This window comes from Podarcis gaigeae (genome assembly GCF_964106915.1).
Source record: "Podarcis gaigeae genome assembly, chromosome: 10".
NCBI lineage: Eukaryota > Metazoa > Chordata > Lepidosauria > Squamata > Lacertidae > Podarcis > Podarcis gaigeae.
In genome coordinates, this window is record NC_139686.1 from 35129412 (window position 1) to 35148097 (window position 18686).

General features: G+C 40.4%; 1 long non-coding RNA gene across 3 annotated transcripts in view; it reads right to left on the minus strand.

Annotated features, from left to right (window-relative positions):
- Window positions 1-1832: 1832 nt before the first annotated feature.
- Window positions 1833-18686, minus strand: part of LOC310825398 — a 69009-nt gene continuing 52155 nt past the window's right edge. For 2 of the 3 annotated variants that reach the window (XR_014555270.1, XR_014555272.1), the window contains 4 exons: window positions 10831-10910; window positions 8948-9033; window positions 8489-8647; window positions 1833-1954 (listed from right to left, as the gene is read on the minus strand). This is a non-coding gene — a long non-coding RNA (uncharacterized lncRNA). The remainder of the gene's footprint in view (window positions 1955-8488; window positions 8648-8947; window positions 9034-10830; window positions 10911-18686) is intronic. The other variant, XR_014555271.1, reaches the window with a different exon arrangement.

Sequence of the window (18686 nt, forward strand, 5' to 3'; positions counted from 1 at the left end):
TTCTACACCACGACTCTTTTTCATTTCCCCTACTTTCAGCGGGAGGTGTGGAGCAAAATTTGCACGAGTCAAACCTTCAGAAAGCCAAAAATTTACAGTGCAGTCCTAGGCATATTTAGTTGGTCAGTGAAGGAGGTCAGCATGCAAAGGTTTGCCTCACAATGCAATTCTATGCAACAGAGTTTGTTGGGACTAACTCTTGAGTAAGTGGGCATAAGATTACAGCCTTAAGCTCATGGTTCAGACATTGCTGGCTGGCTGTCTCAGGAGACGATGGAGGAGTGTGCCTTTGGGAGTGAGATGTATTTTTCCCCTTGTGAACAGTGGATAAATTATTTTTACAAATATATATTATGTTTGTATGTATTATTATAGTTTATTACCTGCCCTTTATCCTGAGGTTCCAGGGTTGGCGCCAATTAAAACACCATTAATATGAAAACACAGCATTGCACAATATCCAAAACAGTTTAAAACAAAAATCATAAATAGGTGGGTCCTAAAAATTTTCATCTCAGTTGCCAAAAGCCAAGATAAAGAAGTGTGTCCTCATCGTTCGCCAAAAACTGTATAATGAAGGTGCCAGGCACAACTCTGTGGGAAGTTTCACAACATAGAGGCTGCCACATAGGGGCTCCCAAGCATCATGCAATAGGTGACATGAGAAAAGTATGGTACTAAGAGTATGGCAAAGGTTTTGCTTCGTTTTACAGAGTGGCTCAGAACCGTGAACAGAGATTAAAACAGAGAGACCACAGGGCACCTCAGAAACAGGTCAGGTTTTCAAAATAAGTAAATAAAAATGCTCAGATACAAGGCAAATCTCGGGAGCTGTGCACATCTCTACTAAATTGTGTGGGGCTGCATGGATTGCCTGTACCTACAGGAACCTGTCCAGTAGTTCAGATATTAATTTAAGCCCTTCTCTGGTGCTTCTGCTTGAGGTGGTTATTGGACTCAAGGTCCTTCCTGTGCCTGAGTCCTAACTGTTATGAAGCTACCTTCTAAGGAAGTCTTCTAGACAAGTCTCTGGGTGCCTTTGTTCCTACTCCTGAGGCTCCAGGCAGAGTATGCCTTCTTTATTCATGCTTTTGGTAATTAAATTTGTAGTTTCCTTTGTTAGTTTAGGGAGTGAATTAGCCTGCCTTTGGGTTGATTTGTAAGGCTACTGGTTGGTATTACTGCAGCTTTTATTCTTACTATGTATGTATAAATGTTTATGACTTGTATTTGATTACATTTTTATTTTATAATGTTGGTGCGGTCACTTTACTTTTTAATTATTTTGTGCTGGCTGCTTTGGATGCCATTTTTGGCAGGAGGACAAAAATTTGCAATATAATAATAATTTCAGTTATTTAAACTGAGTGAAGCACAACAGACCATAGGAACACAAGGTCCCCTGTTGCTTCTTTCAAGGTTTCATCAGCCTTAACTCTGTGAAGATTCATTCTCTGCCATTCTTAGCAAACCTCTATTCATATTCTTATGTTCTATGCATTTGTCTGGTCGGGTCTACTCCGAATCTGATCCTGCTACTGGAAGAAGAGCTTTCTTTCTTGCCACAAATGCAATCAACTTTGAATTTAAGGAATCATCAATAACTGCCTCCAACAAGCAATGTGGTTCCTACCCACCCACCCGAGGTTGTGGCATTCTTGGACACGACCCTTGGTGTCCGCTCAGGGCATAAGCCTGAGATCTCCATGCCATGGATAGCACTAAAGTGCTGGTGAATTTTCATGAAGCATAAACTAATGCAGAAATATGAAGAACTGAACTAAAGACTTGGAAATTGAGAAACAGAAACTGACAGATTCATCCATCACTGGTCTGCTTGCATTGAATTGTCTTTGAAATAAGTGATTTGCCTTCTAAGAGGTGGTATACAAAATCCTCACTAGATATCCAGATTTAAGTTCGTGTTCTTTTTTCTTTCACTCTTTCTTTCTTTCTTAAAAAAAGGAAAGAAATGTATTATTAATTTGTTTGGCCAAAAGGGCTTTCTGGAAATTCTGAAGGCAAAAGTGTGTCAGCTATGCTCTATTTGTATTAAGCATTGGCGCTGGAATTTGTGAATTAAAACAGTTATCAAGTGCAAGTGAGTATGAAAGACACTCCCAGAGGGTTTTATTTGTGCCTGTAATATATCCTATTATGAAGTATATCCTTACTGCCACTTACTCATTTTCAACAATTAGCAGTAAATAACAGAGGAAGTATGGGGTTGGAAGGCATTAATAACAGAACAACTTTGAAAATTGTGTTTCAAAGTTAAAAAGAACTCCAGGCATTAAAACACAGTTTAACAGATTATTTGGTATTATAAAACTGTGCCTATGGCTCGGGCATGCTGAATACTGGGAACCTGCAGAAGAATGAGAATATATATATATATATATATATATATATATATATATATATATATGCAGGTTTTGGTGTCCTCGGGTGTCTTCCCGTGTAAAAGTTGGGGTGTCTAGGCGACGTTTCGACGAGGTCTCACTCGTCATCTTCAGGCTGGTGCTTTCGGCTTCTTGTTACTGGAACAGAGCGGGATCTCAATGTTTGAGTTCCTATAAATACTGTAGAGGGGGTGTGGTGTCTAGCCTCCAATGTTCTGGGCAGAGAGGAAGTTCCCAGGCTAGTGTGCCTTTTCTTCTTTTGTTCCTTAATTACTTGAGAGATACCTTGAGTGATTTCTTGAGTGATATCCTGAGTACCACTTAGGTGGGTCATTAGACCCACACCAGACCCAAACCCAGACCCTCTCCACAGATGAATTACTGACACCATCCAGTAGCCAATCCATGGTGGCACCTCCGGATGCTGCACCCCCCTGCAATCCCTACACAGATCTGGCTGACACAAGCCACAAAACCACAGCTCGCCCCTATACACGAAGCCAAGCCAAAGCACAACTAAGTGCAATACAGCCATCTTCTCAGGAAAACTCTTCACAAAGTTCAAGAGGTCAAGACACAAAGACTTTAGCAACTAATCCACACCTAATGACCCACCTAAGTGGTACTCAGGATATCACTCAAGAAATCACTCAAGGTATCTCTCAAGTAATTAAGGAACAAAAGAAGAAAAGGCACACTAGCCTGGGAACTTCCTCTCTGCCCAGAACATTGGAGGCTAGACACCACACCCCCTCTACAGTATTTATAGGAACTCAAACATTGAGATCCCGCTCTGTTCCAGTAACAAGAAGCCGAAAGCACCAGCCTGAAGATGACGAGTGAGACCTCGTCGAAACGTCGCCTAGACACCCCAACTTTTACACGGGAAGACACCCGAGGACACCAAAACCTGCATTCCTGTACCCGTGAAAATCTACGAAAGCATATATATATATATATATATATAAAACAAATGCTTTGATAACATTTGAAAAATTATCCCTAAGAGTATAGCTCTGCATTACATTTTATTTAGCTATTCATTCTGTCAGGCAGGGTGCTTTAGGAAGCCACAGGCACATAAACACTGCCTATTTGGGGGGAGAGAAGCAAGAATTATGCACATTTCACCTTGTTCCTTTCATTGCTTTTTGCTCAGATGAAAATGCTCAAAACATGGATGGTAAGGAGCCAAAGGAGAAACTGAATCAGCACCGAATGCCCCAAAAAGTAGGAACAAGTAGGAATAGTGAGTGATTATTAATCACCTGCCTTCCTCCCCCCCCCCCATTAACTAATTAAACCATTAAATATAAACACATGTCCATATCCTCAGGAACTCAGGATAGATCCCATTTTGCAATGCTGAAGGGACTGCAAGACAATCTACATTACTTTAAGGATGCTACCACTCATTTTTACAATTACTATATTTCACATTAACATTCAAATACCTGAAACAAAACAGTATCGAAAAAAGAAAAGAGGGCACCTTTGGTTGTCAAAGCTCTTCCTTAGTCTCCCCAAGCCTGTGCCTACTCCCCCAGATTACGGCTTGCTGGGCTGCACAAAATGGAGGATAGAAAGGGAAGAGAGTCTGACAAAGTGGAATTGCAGGTGTTGGGCTAGGTGACCCTTGGGGTCCTTTCCAACGCTACAATCCTATGATTATAAGTGATGTGAAGCAATAACTACTGGACACTGACAATCATCCTAATGAACAAGGCAAAGGGTGGGATGCCTGGATGCAGTTAACATGACTGGGTGCAATGATGGGACATCCATGGTGCCACAAGAACCAGAACAACATTATTGCATGTCCAGATATATGTATGTGTTTCTATTCCTAGTCTATTCCCTGGTAAACTGTATGATGAACTTTGATTGATTTAAAGCATTTGAATACACTCCTTTGTCCCTTTTGGGATTTCTGGGTGCTATACAGTCAATAAATATAAGAACAATACAGTTGTACCTTGGATCCCGAACGCCTTGGTAATCGGACATTTTGACTCCCAAACATCACAAACGCAGAAGGGATTGTTCCAGTTTGCAAACATTCTTTGGAACCCAAACATCCAACGGGGCTTCGGCAGCTTCTGATTGGCTGCAGGAGCTTCCTGCAGCCAATCAGAAGCTGCACTTTGGTTTCCAAACTTTTTGGAAGTTGAATGGCCTTTTGAAACGGATTCTGTTTGACTTCCAAGGTACGACTGTACAATCAATGCAAACAATAAAATCACTTTAAAACTCCTGTAAAAACAAAACATTACCTGGCATTGCAGCTTTGGTACCAGACAGGCAGCTCTAGAGAGCATGCTCCAAAGATGGGTCACCACCACAAAAAAGCCTCCTTCATTGTTCAGTACTGTACTTCCTGTAGAGGAGGCACCTGAAAGGGTGTATCAGCTGAGGATCCTTTTCAGATATTTGGATGTCAAGCCATTTTAGGTCTCTTAATTATAATTGGGTCCAGGCACAGTGGAATATGGCCAGTCAACACCCTGGCAGCCACATTCCTGAAGCTTCTGGGTTGTCTTCAAGAGCAGCTTTACATATGGCACCTTGTAATAATCCAACCATGAGGTTGCCAGATCATGTAACACCAGGACCAGATTATCCTGGCTACAATTGGAGGGTCATTAGCTCCGGAAGGGGTCTCTTTGGTACTAGAGTTCTTGCATGCATACAAAGGAGAGAGAAATGGGTGGCAAAGTAAATAAAGACACAGCTGGGCCAAAAGGGAACTTCCAGGCACCCTTAATCACCTGATCAGAAGCAGCTGCAAAGCTCAGTGCAAGGGGCTTTGCAAGCCCTGATGATCAGCTGGTCAAAGTTCTGTGCCTTTACCTGAAAATTTGATTATTTTTTCAAACCATGCAGACAAAACATGGTCACCTGATGTCACTGCAGATCTGCCATCCAGATCCTGTTCCCTGCTCCTGGTTCTGATTTCTATTGCTTCTCTTTATTTGCATTCAGTTTTCCAAGGTTGGGACTCATATCTCCCATTTCTCCTGGCATTCTCCTTTCCTGCCGAGCTTGTCGTTGCAGCTTATATTTGTTTCCCTGCACACTAAAATGGCTGCAGCTTCGTTGAAAGTTGCTCTCATTCTGAAATCTAAAATGGAGCCTTTGGGTAGAGAGCCCAAGATCAGGTTGAAAGGGACCGAGCATGCCACATGATGCATGCACTCAAGATGAAGGGTGTCATAATCACAGTGACACACAGGAAAAGATTATTTTAACAAAGGCTTGGACCTGCCTCAAGGAGCAATTCAACAGCTACTTACCTTCAAGGGGACCATGCCATTCCTGAACCATCATTGAATAGCCACTTTAGGATTATCTAAGAAGTGCTCTTTCGAAGCCATTTCAATCCAAGTCATTTCAACAAGCAAGCAAACAAATAAAAAGCTTACCAAGGAAGCATTTCTCATTATCCACTTTCTGTTCCCCAATCATATTGCATTGACTGCTTGAATACTGTGTCACTTCTCTACATTTTACTTCAGTCTACAGGGCAGTGGAAACTTCCAATTGGCCCATATTAACTAAAGCCTAAATTAGAAATACAATGGCCAAACTGCAAAATGACTGGCCAAGACACAAGCAGTCTTAAAAGGCTTACCAAGCATACCAAATATACCAAGGTAGGTAGGCAATGAGCTGCTGACTCTGCAATACACAGGAGGTAAGATTACTCGCTAGTCTCCTTCACCAATGCAATCCATTCTGGAATCGCACTGTAAGCAGGAGTTGGGCTCATTCGGACATTAGAGCTCCCCTTCTTTAATGCAGGGAGAATTCAACCACTGTAACAGCCTGTGCAGGGTAGTAAAAGAGTGTTGGGACTACAAGTGGGAGACCCAGGTTCAAAACCTCATTCAGCCATAAAACTCACATTAGAATCCAGTCATTATCTCACACCTACCACAAGCCTTGTTATGAGAATAAATTGGGAGGTGCAAGCAGACAACTTGGCCTCATTGTACGGAAGTTGGATATAAATGTAATAAACAGCAATAAATTGGAAGACAGGAGGAGGAGACCAGGTTTCATTATGTGGCAGTCTAGTGACCCTTTTGAGGACCAAGCATAATCTTATGGTAAGAAGTGTTGCTTTATATGAGTCAGACAAGCAGCTCATCTATCCCTGTACGGCCAAAAGAACTAATATACCCTGTACCATAATGATTGCAAGCTGCTGGGCTCTCTTACGAATATCAGGACCATGTGGGTGGGTCTTTCCCATGGAATCAGCACATTTCTATATCTGTTTGTGATTATTTTTGAGTCTGCATGAAGTTTAGTAGAACTTTCTTCATTTCTTCATGTAATCTTGCCCAGTATAATGTATTTTTGTATGTTATTTTCACTAATATATTCTATTTTATGCACACCTTACCCCAGTATATGCAATTTTTTTTGTACATGCTACTTGACTACAGAACTGCATTACAAAATTCAGAGAGGTGCAAATTTCAGGCATCCTAATTTGTTTAGCTGCACCAATTATGTAGGTTCACCTTTACATGTAAACTGATTTGAATTTCTCCCCCATCCCTATTGGTAACAGAAGTGGGGGGGGGGGGTACAAAGAGACTGAAAAGTGTGGCATGTTCCACTTTTGGAATTAATCTGAACATTCTCCTAGTCAAACTAGAATTCAGGTATGGAATGCAGGGCAGGTCAAACCCATTAAAATTTCTAAAGGAACAGGAGTCTATCCCTATGTCAGAATACAAATTCATGAAAGATAAAGCTAACTATGGGTACTAGTAATTATGGCTATATTGTCTCCAGTTCTATGGAGGACTGAACTATGCACCAGATTCAGCCAAGGTCCAAATCCAAAGTCTGATCAGGCCTATTCAGACGGATTCAGGCCTTGTTCAAGTCAGGTTGGTACAGCCTCAGATTGCTGCAGCCCAGATTGAGTGTCCCACCCAAGGCTCTCCTGGGGCAGGATGTCAGGCAAGAAGGAGGGCCTGGCATAAGTGAGAAAAGGGTCGAGAAACTGCGGAAAGGTGAGGACAATTGGATGGCTGCATCTTCACAGGAGAAGGTTGAGTGCCTTTCCCAGCAGGCCTCTATTCCTTCATGTTCTTGCTCCCTTTGCAGAATCAGATCTACCTTGCATGCATGGGAAGCCACTCACAAAGGTGCAGCAACCAGTACTGTACAGGATCCACCTACTCTTAAGTGAGTGGATCTGGTCCTGCTAGTGCACCCCACCTTTTTCAAAAAAGAAAAAAGAAAAACCTTTGAAACCCCTTAGCACCATTACCCCCAAATGAATTTGGGGACAGGTTTGGGGTGAGTAGATCCCAAGGCAGCATATGGTGAATTGGCCTGATCCAGAGGCCGAATATTGGGGCCACAGGATGGACTAGGTGCAATGCATCATAACACATAGACTACATTTTGTAAATTAAGAACACAATCCTATATATGTCGATTGAATTCAATGGTGCTTGATCGCAACTCCCAGCTAAGAGTGAAGAGGACTGTAACTTAACAGTGTTTCCCAACCTTGTGCCTCCAGATGTTTTTGGCCTACAACTCCCATCATCCCTAGCTAGCAAGACCAGTGGTCAGGGATGATGGGAGTTGTAGGCCAAAAACATCTGGAGGCACAAGGTTGGGAAACACTGACTTAACACACACACACTCCTTAAGAGTAACTGCTGCCAGGCAAGGACTATCAACCACATCTCATTTTCTTCCTCTTTTTGTAGCAGGCTGGGGCTGCATATAAACTGTCACATTGAAAAGCACTTTGTTTATATAGATGCTTTGCACAGTGAAAGCTTCCAGATTAAAATTGTAAAGTGCATTTTACCTCTTTGCTAGTCTTAATTTTCTATTATGGAGGCATTCTTTCTGATAACATATCACATAGCCTGTAGAATCTTAGTGTAGGCTTGTCATAATATCTACATTTCCCCCAGGGCTCTTAAGACATATTAAAATCTGCCTTCTTTCTTGACATTACTAATATCTAGAAGTCTGCAGGTTTTGCGTTACATTGAATCTCTTGCCTTTCTAGCAATACACTTAACTGCATTATTTGTCAGAAATACCTTGTGGCACATATTCAGGAAGCCACAGACTGAAATACAAATGCCAGGGCGATCATGAAGCAGTTAAAGTAATGATTGTTCCCATTTTACTGTTTTTCATTGCATTTCAAATGATAATGCCATTCTGCTTGCACCTTTAAAAGGAGGCTGCCTGGACACCTGAAAGATTAAAAACAACAGGTGGGACATAAATTCATTAGTCTGTGCTCCATCATTGCCCTAGATTAATAATAGACTTCTCTTACAATAGAATCTCTCATTATTTTTCACTTTTCTCCTGTCCTTCCTTGTCTGTTCTATATGACTATCCCTTTCCTTTTCAACAAGGTTCTTTATTCGCTTTCTATTTTAGTCAACTTTCTATTTGCCTGCAAGTATTACTCCATTATTTCAGAGCATGGCTTTTTGCCCTCCGATTTCTCCATCTCCTTGACTTGGAAAACAGGCTAACTTGCACACCTTTTCACAAATACGGTTTCACATTCTTCATTAGCTCTGCATTTTGCTCCTCTCCTTTCTGTCATTAATCTCCTATGATGTCCTACCTAGATGGAAACACAGACAGGCATATACATAACTATCAGTGTTCCGCTCTGCATCTCCACACAACATACACATGTTCTTAATTTAGATGCATGTATTAATTAAAGGCAGTAATTCAATTACAAGATAACTGCCTTACAGAGAAATAGTGGGGCTGTGCAGTGTGAACTGGGCCTCTTATGCACTGCATTCTTCCCATCACCTGGAAACTAATTAGCAATACATAATCACATACTTCCTGTTTAACAAACACACTGGTCTCATAGGAGCAAATGATTTGTATCCTGAATCACTAGCCACTGCTTATTTGTAATTATCATATAAATGAGAGGCTTCGGATGACCTCCTATTCCTCATCCATTTTCTTAGACAATGAAGATGCACTCATTTCACCAGGGTGTGTGTGTGTAGACCTGAGGCAATTTGAATTATTTAGCCCCTTGGAACATTTTTAGATTACTCGGAAAGGACTCTACTGCTAATATTAGCAAAACTAGGCTAGTAATTTTTAATACTGAGTCACATAAGAATATCGAAAATGAGAACGGGCAATTTATGCAAATGAAATTTCATAGGTGTCTGCTGGCCTACTGTTAATACATTTTTTTTTTTTTTTTTTGCAATGTCTTACAGCAGTAAGGGGCATGTTTGAGCAGTAGTTACTTTTCCACAGGCAAGTTAACAATATATGTCTAACTTCCTTTTCCAAACAATTTTGAGGGGGTCAGAAAGATTTGCTTGCAATCTCAGTTCAGGCAGGTCACCGAGTCCAGCATCCGAAGCAGCACAAATTAATGAGGTATCTCTGAATTTTAATAATTTGAGCCCCACAGCCCTGCAAAGTTCATACAGGAGCTGACAGCAAGGCAGCCAGGGAGCAAATCAAAAGGCAGCAGAAACCAGGCATCACACCTCACAAGTGACTGCTGCCGAAGAGGGGAGCACAGGGGTGCCAACACCTCCAGCACAACTGTGATTCCTCATGCCAATTATATATGACAACAAAGGAAAGAGAGAGACCAGCAGGCTTCATCTTCTCAATTGGCCACCTACTGGTAGCTGACTGTGAAACACTACAAAATGGAGGACGCCAGAGAGTCTCTTGACCTGTTTGTTACCAAACTCTGTAACTCAATAGGTTTCCCATATGAATGACTGCATTGTGCCTGACTGCTTTTAGGTGAGGTTGCTGGGTCTACAAGGCTCCTGTAAAAAAGTGGAATGAAAGGTGGAAATTCCACCAGGCAGTTTCTCAGAACATCACAGCACTTGGATGCTCAGGGTGGCCATGGGCCCTACCTTATAGGGTACAGTCCTCTATTTGAAGGGCTATTTTTCACTTTCATTGTTCTGTATGGGACAATGACAATAAAGATATCTATCTATCTATTTTAAGTACAAAAAGAACCATAGTCTGAATTTTTGATGAGCACCTAATATGTACTTTTTCCAATGGCATTCTCCAGTTTTAATATGACTGCTAGCCTTTCAATGTGCCTGATTTTTTAGTTGCTTTAACTTCTACATTTTTAAATTTGGAGTTTATTAGAACATAGTTTATTGTATTTTTTCATTTGCCATAATGATTATTTAATAGGTAGGATAAGAAGACAGAAAGTCCTCTCAGGGTCTAGACCTATCAACTCTGTCTTAAGTTTAGCTCATAGTTAGCTCCATGAAGTTTGAAGTTTTGACAGTTAATTAGCAAAACATGAGGGTACATCTTATCAATTATCATTTAAGAATGCAGAAGCACATGGTATTCTAGATCCTACTGCCCATTCTGCTTTGTCAAATACCTGAGTGAAGTTGCAGGTCCTGAATGAAGATAAATATCAGCAGAGCTATCAACGTTTTAACAGGCCTGCTTCCTGTGCTTCTGTAAAAAGACACAGGATACAGTTATAATGCTGGCAACCTTGTACTTGAACCAAGTTACTGCATGTTTATTCAGAAGTATGTGCACATGGTTCAAATGGGACCAACTTCCAAGGAAATGTCATATGGGCTTCAAGTAACTTGTGTGTGCACTTAAGTAAACAGACAAATATGTTTATGTTCTATAAGCAATGAAAAAGGCATGTGGACTCATGACCAAATGGGCTTACTCACATGAAACTGGGTATAGGATTGCCACAAAAGGCTGCATTATTTATACACTTGCCCGGAAGCACATCTCACTGAACTCAACAGGTCCTACGTTTGCAAAGGATTAGATGGTTAATTAATCAACAAATAATCCAGAACCAACTCAATGCAACTTAACAGGATAATTCATGTATAAGAGCATGAAGACTTGGGCCTCTGGGTTGTCACACCGTTGTAGCTACACAGTCCCTTCTGCTTTCCCCCTTTCTCCCAATTCTCTTTAGGACAACATATTTTAAAAAAATATGGTTGTCACACATACAGTGGTACCTCGGGTTACATACACTTCAGGTTACATACGCTTCAGGTTACAGTCTCCGCTAACCCAGAAATAGTGCTTCAAGTTAAGAACTTTGCTTCAGGATGAGAACAGAAATCGTGCTCCAGCGGCGCGGTGGCAGCAGGAGGCCCCATTAGCTAAAGTGGTGCTTCAGGTTAAGAACAGTTTCAGGTTAAGTACGGACCTCCGGAACGAATTAAGTACTTAACCTGAGGTACCACTGTACAGTTAAAGAAATCTTCCAAAATATTCATCTTCTTGGTAACTACTTCCTGAGTTGGATTCAGAACAAGAAACTTAGTCTAATAGTATTTCCTTGTCCATCCACCATCTTTCTAGTAACCTTTTCCTGCTTTCTCCTTGAACATAATTCAAGTCATGAGAGTCAGAGTACAGAAACTCTAATGGGACAAACTAGTAACCACATCAACTGCAGTTATAAAGGCACAACACCTTTAAAAGCAATCATTAAAAGTCTGGACATATCGAATCAATTTCTGTACAGTATACTGAAACAAGATCACTCAGAGCCATAAACTAAAGAGAGATAATTTAATGTATATTATTAACCAATGCTGTTTTTGTTAATGTGTTTATTTATTTATTTTACTATTATATATGAAAAGGCCAACTTAAATTACTGGGCAATTTCTAAATCTAGTTAAAACGAGATCGCTATCTGACCACAAGTCATGTAGCCAGAATTTATTAGCTACCGAAGGCAAGCACCTTAAGATCTAATGCAGCTTTTAATTAAGAAAGGGGGGGGCATGTTGCCAGCCAGATTTAATGGAATTGGATCAAAACCAGAACTCAAAGGCCAATTAACAATTTATGTAATGAAGGAAGAAACATTTCTAGCACTCTGCTGCAGAATGGGAACAGGTCAGAGAACAACAGAACACACTATCCCTTTTATTATGTTTACTGATTTTTCTTCTCAAAGGAGAGATGTTGCAACATGCACATTTCCTTTATGTGTGGATGAAGGTCTGGCTGGCATTGTTAAAGCCCTGTAGAATCTTATTTTTAAAGGTTACAAAAAAGGAAAACTTTAATATAGAAATATACCCCCCCCAAAAAAAAAACTTGCAATATTTCACAATGAAAACAGAGATATTTGTGTATTTTTAACCCATCCTTGTAATACCTTAGGTCCCCTCCCTCAGCATCTTCTACCTACCTACCTTGAGATGAGATGAGAATTCTTAGAAGACATTATTTACTAAAAAAAAAAAAAAAAGGTTCGGATTTTTCCTTTTTTTTGACTCCCCCAAAAGAAGCCCACTCTACAGAATTTCCCTGAATATTCCCCACCACTTTTTATGGCTGGCCACCATTTGTTCTGCCGCAGCGCTCCACCATGTTGCGAAGTCCAGGGCACTGTGGAGAATGCAGAAATGGTGACTAGACTACAAACACAGTTGCTGCTGCTGTCATATGTAACGTAAGAACATAAGAACCTGTTGAAGCAAGACAATGATCCATCTAGACAAGCATCCTGAGGCCAGCTAGATGCCTGTGGAAAACCCACAAGCAACAGCCTTCTCCCCCTCCTGTAGTTTCAAGTAACTGGTATTCAGAAGCATTACGGCCTCTGACCATGGGGACAGAACATCCCCTTATCATCCATGATTTTGGAGTTATTACACCAGAGTGCAACTTTATTGAAGTTATTACACCAGAGTGCAACTTTAAAGCCTGACTTTCACCCAACCAACTTTCACGAGGGCAGGAAAACAATGAATAAACAGGTTGCAATGTGTATGAGCTTTGCAAATAAGGCACAAAAGTAACAATGAATTTTTACTCAAAAATAAGTCTTGCTATGTTCAATGGGATTTGCTCCAAATTAGGTGTACGTATGGCTGCAGCCTTGCAGTGTAATCCTAAGCATGCCTACTCAAAAGTAAGTCCCACTAAATTCAGTGAGGACTTGTTCTTTGTATGTTTAGGATTGCTTAGTTATTATTTGTCAATTGCCTAATTGTCTGGTGGCAACTGTTACTTGCCACGGGGAGTCAAGTGAACAGCTTTTATGAGGTTTGTCGCACATGTTGGAAAACAGTAGCATTTTTCTTTCCCTTAATATAAGGATGTCAAGAAAGATCCATTTCCATATATCTGCATCCCCAAGCTTGTGTTTTATTCTCAGTGCCTTCTGGATATGCTCAGCATAGGAGCATGTGTGTGCTATGCAGGGTGTCTAAGCTTGGCCTCCCTTCAGCTTGGTTAATTACAAGAGGTTAAGCAGATACTTAGCATTCTGTCCCTCATAATTATCTGGTGTATGAATCCAAGCTTAGTGCTCATTATTGCCATTGTACTTGAAAATGTACTCTGTTGTCCTCAGTCAGATTTCAACAGAGGAAAAACCTTCCATCAGGGACTTTCAAGTGATCTAGTAAATGATCTTCTCAAGAAGACCGTAGAGGAAAGGACCACCCTTCATTTTAGGCCACTCAGAAATCACTATCCACCAACACTCCTAGGCCACCAACGGGTAAACAAGTGTCCTCTCTGTTCCTTATGCTACCTTGGTAATACTGTACACTTAAGGTCATTGACCATTCCATCCACATTCCAAACACCAGCATATTAACTAATGCCATGTACACTATCACTTGCCATCAATGCCCGTCAAGAGTTTTCATCAGCCAAACAAGAAAGTCACTCTGCACAAGAATAAACGGGCAGTAATCTGACTTTCAGAATAGAAATGTACAGACACGAGTCAGGGAACATTTTCAATCTCCCCAAACATTCCCTTTCTGACCTCAAGGTCACTCTACTTAACAAGACCATTTCAGAGGGCAATTGGAATTCATTCCAGTGTTCAATTTTATTTCCCAGGGTTTTTAACAAGGATTATGGGTTATATTTTATAACTAGAAAAACAACAGTTTTCTATTTTAAGTATAATTTGGTAACATTCTTTATATGTTTAGTGCTTCAGCACTGATTCCCATTATCTATGGTTTTCACATTGTTAACTTGGGCTGTTCTTCACTGTACCTCCTCAACCCCACATGTATAGACATCTCTTTTTCAGTCCATTTCACTCATGTGATGAAGCAAGAAGTTGCCTATGAACATCCATACCGCAATGTATCAATTTGAAAACTTTGTGTCTTTTAATACCTGTGCAATCACTACAGAAGAATCTCAGTTTCTGTTGCTTTACAATAAGGAGGGCTTGAACAACCTGACCGAATTTCAGAAGACCAATATGAGTCAGAGGAGCTGAAATAAACCCTCGTTCATTTACCTTTCCTCTCTATTATTTAGGCTACCTGGGTCAGATCAGTTAGGTATCTGCCAAACTAAACACAATGTAACTCAGAGAAGGCCTGGGAAATGGTTTTTAACCCTTCCTGCAGTTTATGGATTGAGAATAGGTAATGTTTTCAATGTATGTGTAATCAATCAGGTATTCATTACAGACAAAGGCAGAAATATTTCTCAGCTCTCTTCCAAGTAGAACAAGCATCATTAGTGCACCCAGGGCACTTGAAACACATCCAAACATGTTAACGTGTTTTAAGCTGATAAAGTGTACACCAGTGGTTGTGGTGCTAAACCTGCAATCAATGTTAGGTATATTTGGAGGAGGAGGAGGGGAAGAAGAATGAGGTTGGAGGGAAAGAGAGAGGAGTCTTTCACTACCATGGCTGGTTTTGAGCAATTATTTATCCCTTCTGCTGAGAAGTACTAATAAAGCTAAAGGGACCCCTGACCATTAGGTTCAGTTGTGACCGACTCTGGGGTTGCGGCGCTCATCTCGCTTTATTGGCCGAGGGAGCTGGCGTACAGCTTCCGGGTCATGTGGCCAGCATGACTAAGCCGCTTCTGGCGAACCAGGGCAGCACACGGAAACGCCGTTTACCTTCCCGCTGGAGCAGTACCTATTTATCTACTTGCACTTTGATGTGCTTTCGAACTGCTAGGTTGGCAGGAGAAGGGACCGAGCAATGGGAGCTCACCCCGTCGCAGGGATTCAAACCAAAGACCTTCTGATCGGCAAGTCCTAGGCTCTGTGGTTTAACCCAATACATTTGGATAATTATTTTATTTTATTTTATTTTATTTTATTTTATTTTATTTTATTTTATTTTATTTTATTTTATTTTATTTTATTTTATTTTATTTTATTTTATTTTATTTTATTTTATTTTATTTTCATACCCCGCCCATCTGTCTGGGTTGCCTTGGCCACTAGCAGTAATGATCCTGAGGGAGTAAGGAAAACTGATCCCAGCACTCTGGAGAACATGAACTTGTTGGCTTCTTGAATCAATGGCCACTTCAGAAAATTGTAGATAGATTCCTAACTAGGTTGCGATTCTTACTGTTTTAATTTGATTGCTGAAGTACTATAGCTTGGAGCATGAGAATCCATCCTTCTTGCTTTTACGCCATGTTGCTCAAAAAGTTAATTTTGCCAGCTGAGCAACAACCACTTGTTCTTGGTAACTCAACTTCCTGCACTTTTGGTAATATTGGGCAAAATCCAAAGTGAGCAGAACATCATTTAATCTGGCCAAGGCATGTGCTAGTTAAGAGAAGAAGAGGCCCCTTCCTTTTCACAGAGAGGGACTTTTTCACAGAGTCCCCTTCCTTTTGCAGCCTCGTCCACTCCAAATAGCCTGGAAGATGGCACAGTGGGCTGCAGGGCAGAGTTGGGAAAAATGGCTCCCCTTCTCTTATGTGTTCAGACTCTTACACTAGATCAAAAGTCATTCAACAAGGAGAATAGTAGCACTGGATTTCACCCAATATTTTCAGGGTGTGGAACTTAGCAACAGTGGCCTTTAAAATAGCAATAACCACAACACACAGTTAATGACTTTTGCCCTGGAAAGTCACATAACAACTAACTTTCAAGATAAATTATTTCTAATTATAGAAGAGACTCATTTTCAAACCTGAGTCACTGAATCCAGTCATATGAAATACACTCCAGAATGCATATTTCAGGCATTTCCAAAATGCAGCCAAATGGTTTCTTCCAATATTAAAATAATACATCATTGTTAAGTGACTATTAGGTACCACAGATTTACAGCACAATTCATTGAGGCCTTAAGCAGCAAAATGATGTAATCAATGGACAAATTCTCACATTCCTACTAGTACAAAATAACGTCCTCAGTTTCCTAAGACAGAGAAAACAGCTGCAGATGGTCTTGAAGGCAAGTCTAGTAAAAGCTTCTACAATCACTCCAGCCTAGTGAAAACAGTCATTAAAAAGCAAAACAACCCGAATGCAGGCAAAGAGTAGACAACACAATGCTCCTTAGATATGCAAATGATTTAATTCAAACCCACCCAACAAAATAAATTAAAAACAGGGGAAAGCCAGTTGGACCAAATTCTAGAACAAATTTTACTATTCTTGAATCAGAGTCAGGATTTCTCAATAGTAAGGGAAAACACACATACACATGAAAATCATTGCTCATCTTTCTGCAGATGAACGTAAATCAACAGCAAATGTTTAAATGCACACATGACTGAATGTGGCAACATTCTATTAATTACACATATACAATTATAACTCCTTGTTTTGGAGTCTGATGTGGCTTTTCAAGCAATTAGTTTGGGTCCCCTATGAGGACCATGAAAAAGATCACAAAGGATGTTTAATTTACTTTTACATAAGATGACTTTAATGCTCACAAAGTGGTGGGTTGCTATGTAATGCAGGGGTGGCTAAGCTTTTCTGCCCCTAGGGCCACATTCGTTCTCTGCCAACTCTCCAGGGTCCACATGTCAGTGGTGGATGTGACCACCCCCCACTCACACATGCACACACATTTGACATACATACAGATAAGCTGAGTAAGACACATTATTGCACCTCCATGCTCATTAAAAGACTGATTTGATGACCAAGGAGGCGGTGATTTGCATCCCCATCAGGATGCTGGGATTTAGATGTCTCTGACTCCCCCAGTGCTATGTCTATTTTTAAAAAAGAATTCAATGGGGCTTTATGTTAAGGCATGGGCATATCAATACCTAATAGTTTCCTCAGAGTTTGCAAGCATACCCCACACTGTCCTCAGCAAGATAATCCTCTCTATAATTGCAAAGCACATTTTAAATACACACACAAAATAATCTGATGCCATCATGATGTGGGATTCCTCACCTCTATTGGTAGAAGCCAATGTTCCAACTCATGTCAGGGGCTTAAAAATTGGCCTACACAGGATTGCAATTTTTGGCTATGCAAATCAGCATGGCACACCTAATGTAGAGAGTAACTCCATCTTGAATAAGCCTTCCTTAGATATGCTTTCAAAGCAAAAATAACAAAACCTTGAAGGACCTGATGATGAGGTATATTCAACCCGCCTGCAATGAGAAAGGCTTCTTGAAACATAAACTGTTCCAGGAAATGTAACCCATATCATCCGTTATACAGATCTGCACACAGACAGCTGTTACAGGTCAATAAATAGCTATGCTAAAGAGGATAGCTGGGTGGGGAATCTCTGTTTAAGTACTCAAACAAATATAGATGCATCAAGAAAGCATCAGAACACCTTTTCAGCCAGTCTGTTATTCAATAAGAAGCAATTCCTTCTTGAACATAGACATGACCTTAGGAAATCCCTTAGCATCCAGAAAAAATCAATTAATTAAACAGCTGCAGTTTCTTAGGGGTTTCAAACAACTCCATCTTCATTAATATTCAACCTTCAGTTGGGTACCACATACATAAATACATACATACATACAGTATGAATCTCCTATCAACAATCATGCACATAAGATAAGCTTGCTGTTACTTTCAGTTGTCTTTTTAAAATAAGAATGAAGGCATATAGGCAGACAGAGGAAGACTGTATCCTAATCCATCAATATTTACACTGCCCATTGTATAAACACACAAAACCCACTAAGTTCAGTTATCCTTTTATATCTAAGTACAAATGTTTGAGGGAAAATATTGGTTATAATTATTTAATTACCCTACACCCATGTGGGTGTTATTTAAGTCCATTCATTTCAATAGGTCTTATCTGATTATGACTAAGCTAAGTATCACCCCACAATTCCTACAAGAGTGTCTCATTTGGAGGAAATTTCTCCACAAGCAGAAGATCAGGTGATTTTTCTTTTCTTTAAAGCTGCACTTTACTATTTGTACAGACTCATTTTCTCACATTTCCCAATTTCTTTCACAACAGCTTAAACAGAGACCTTTTAAAAACACTC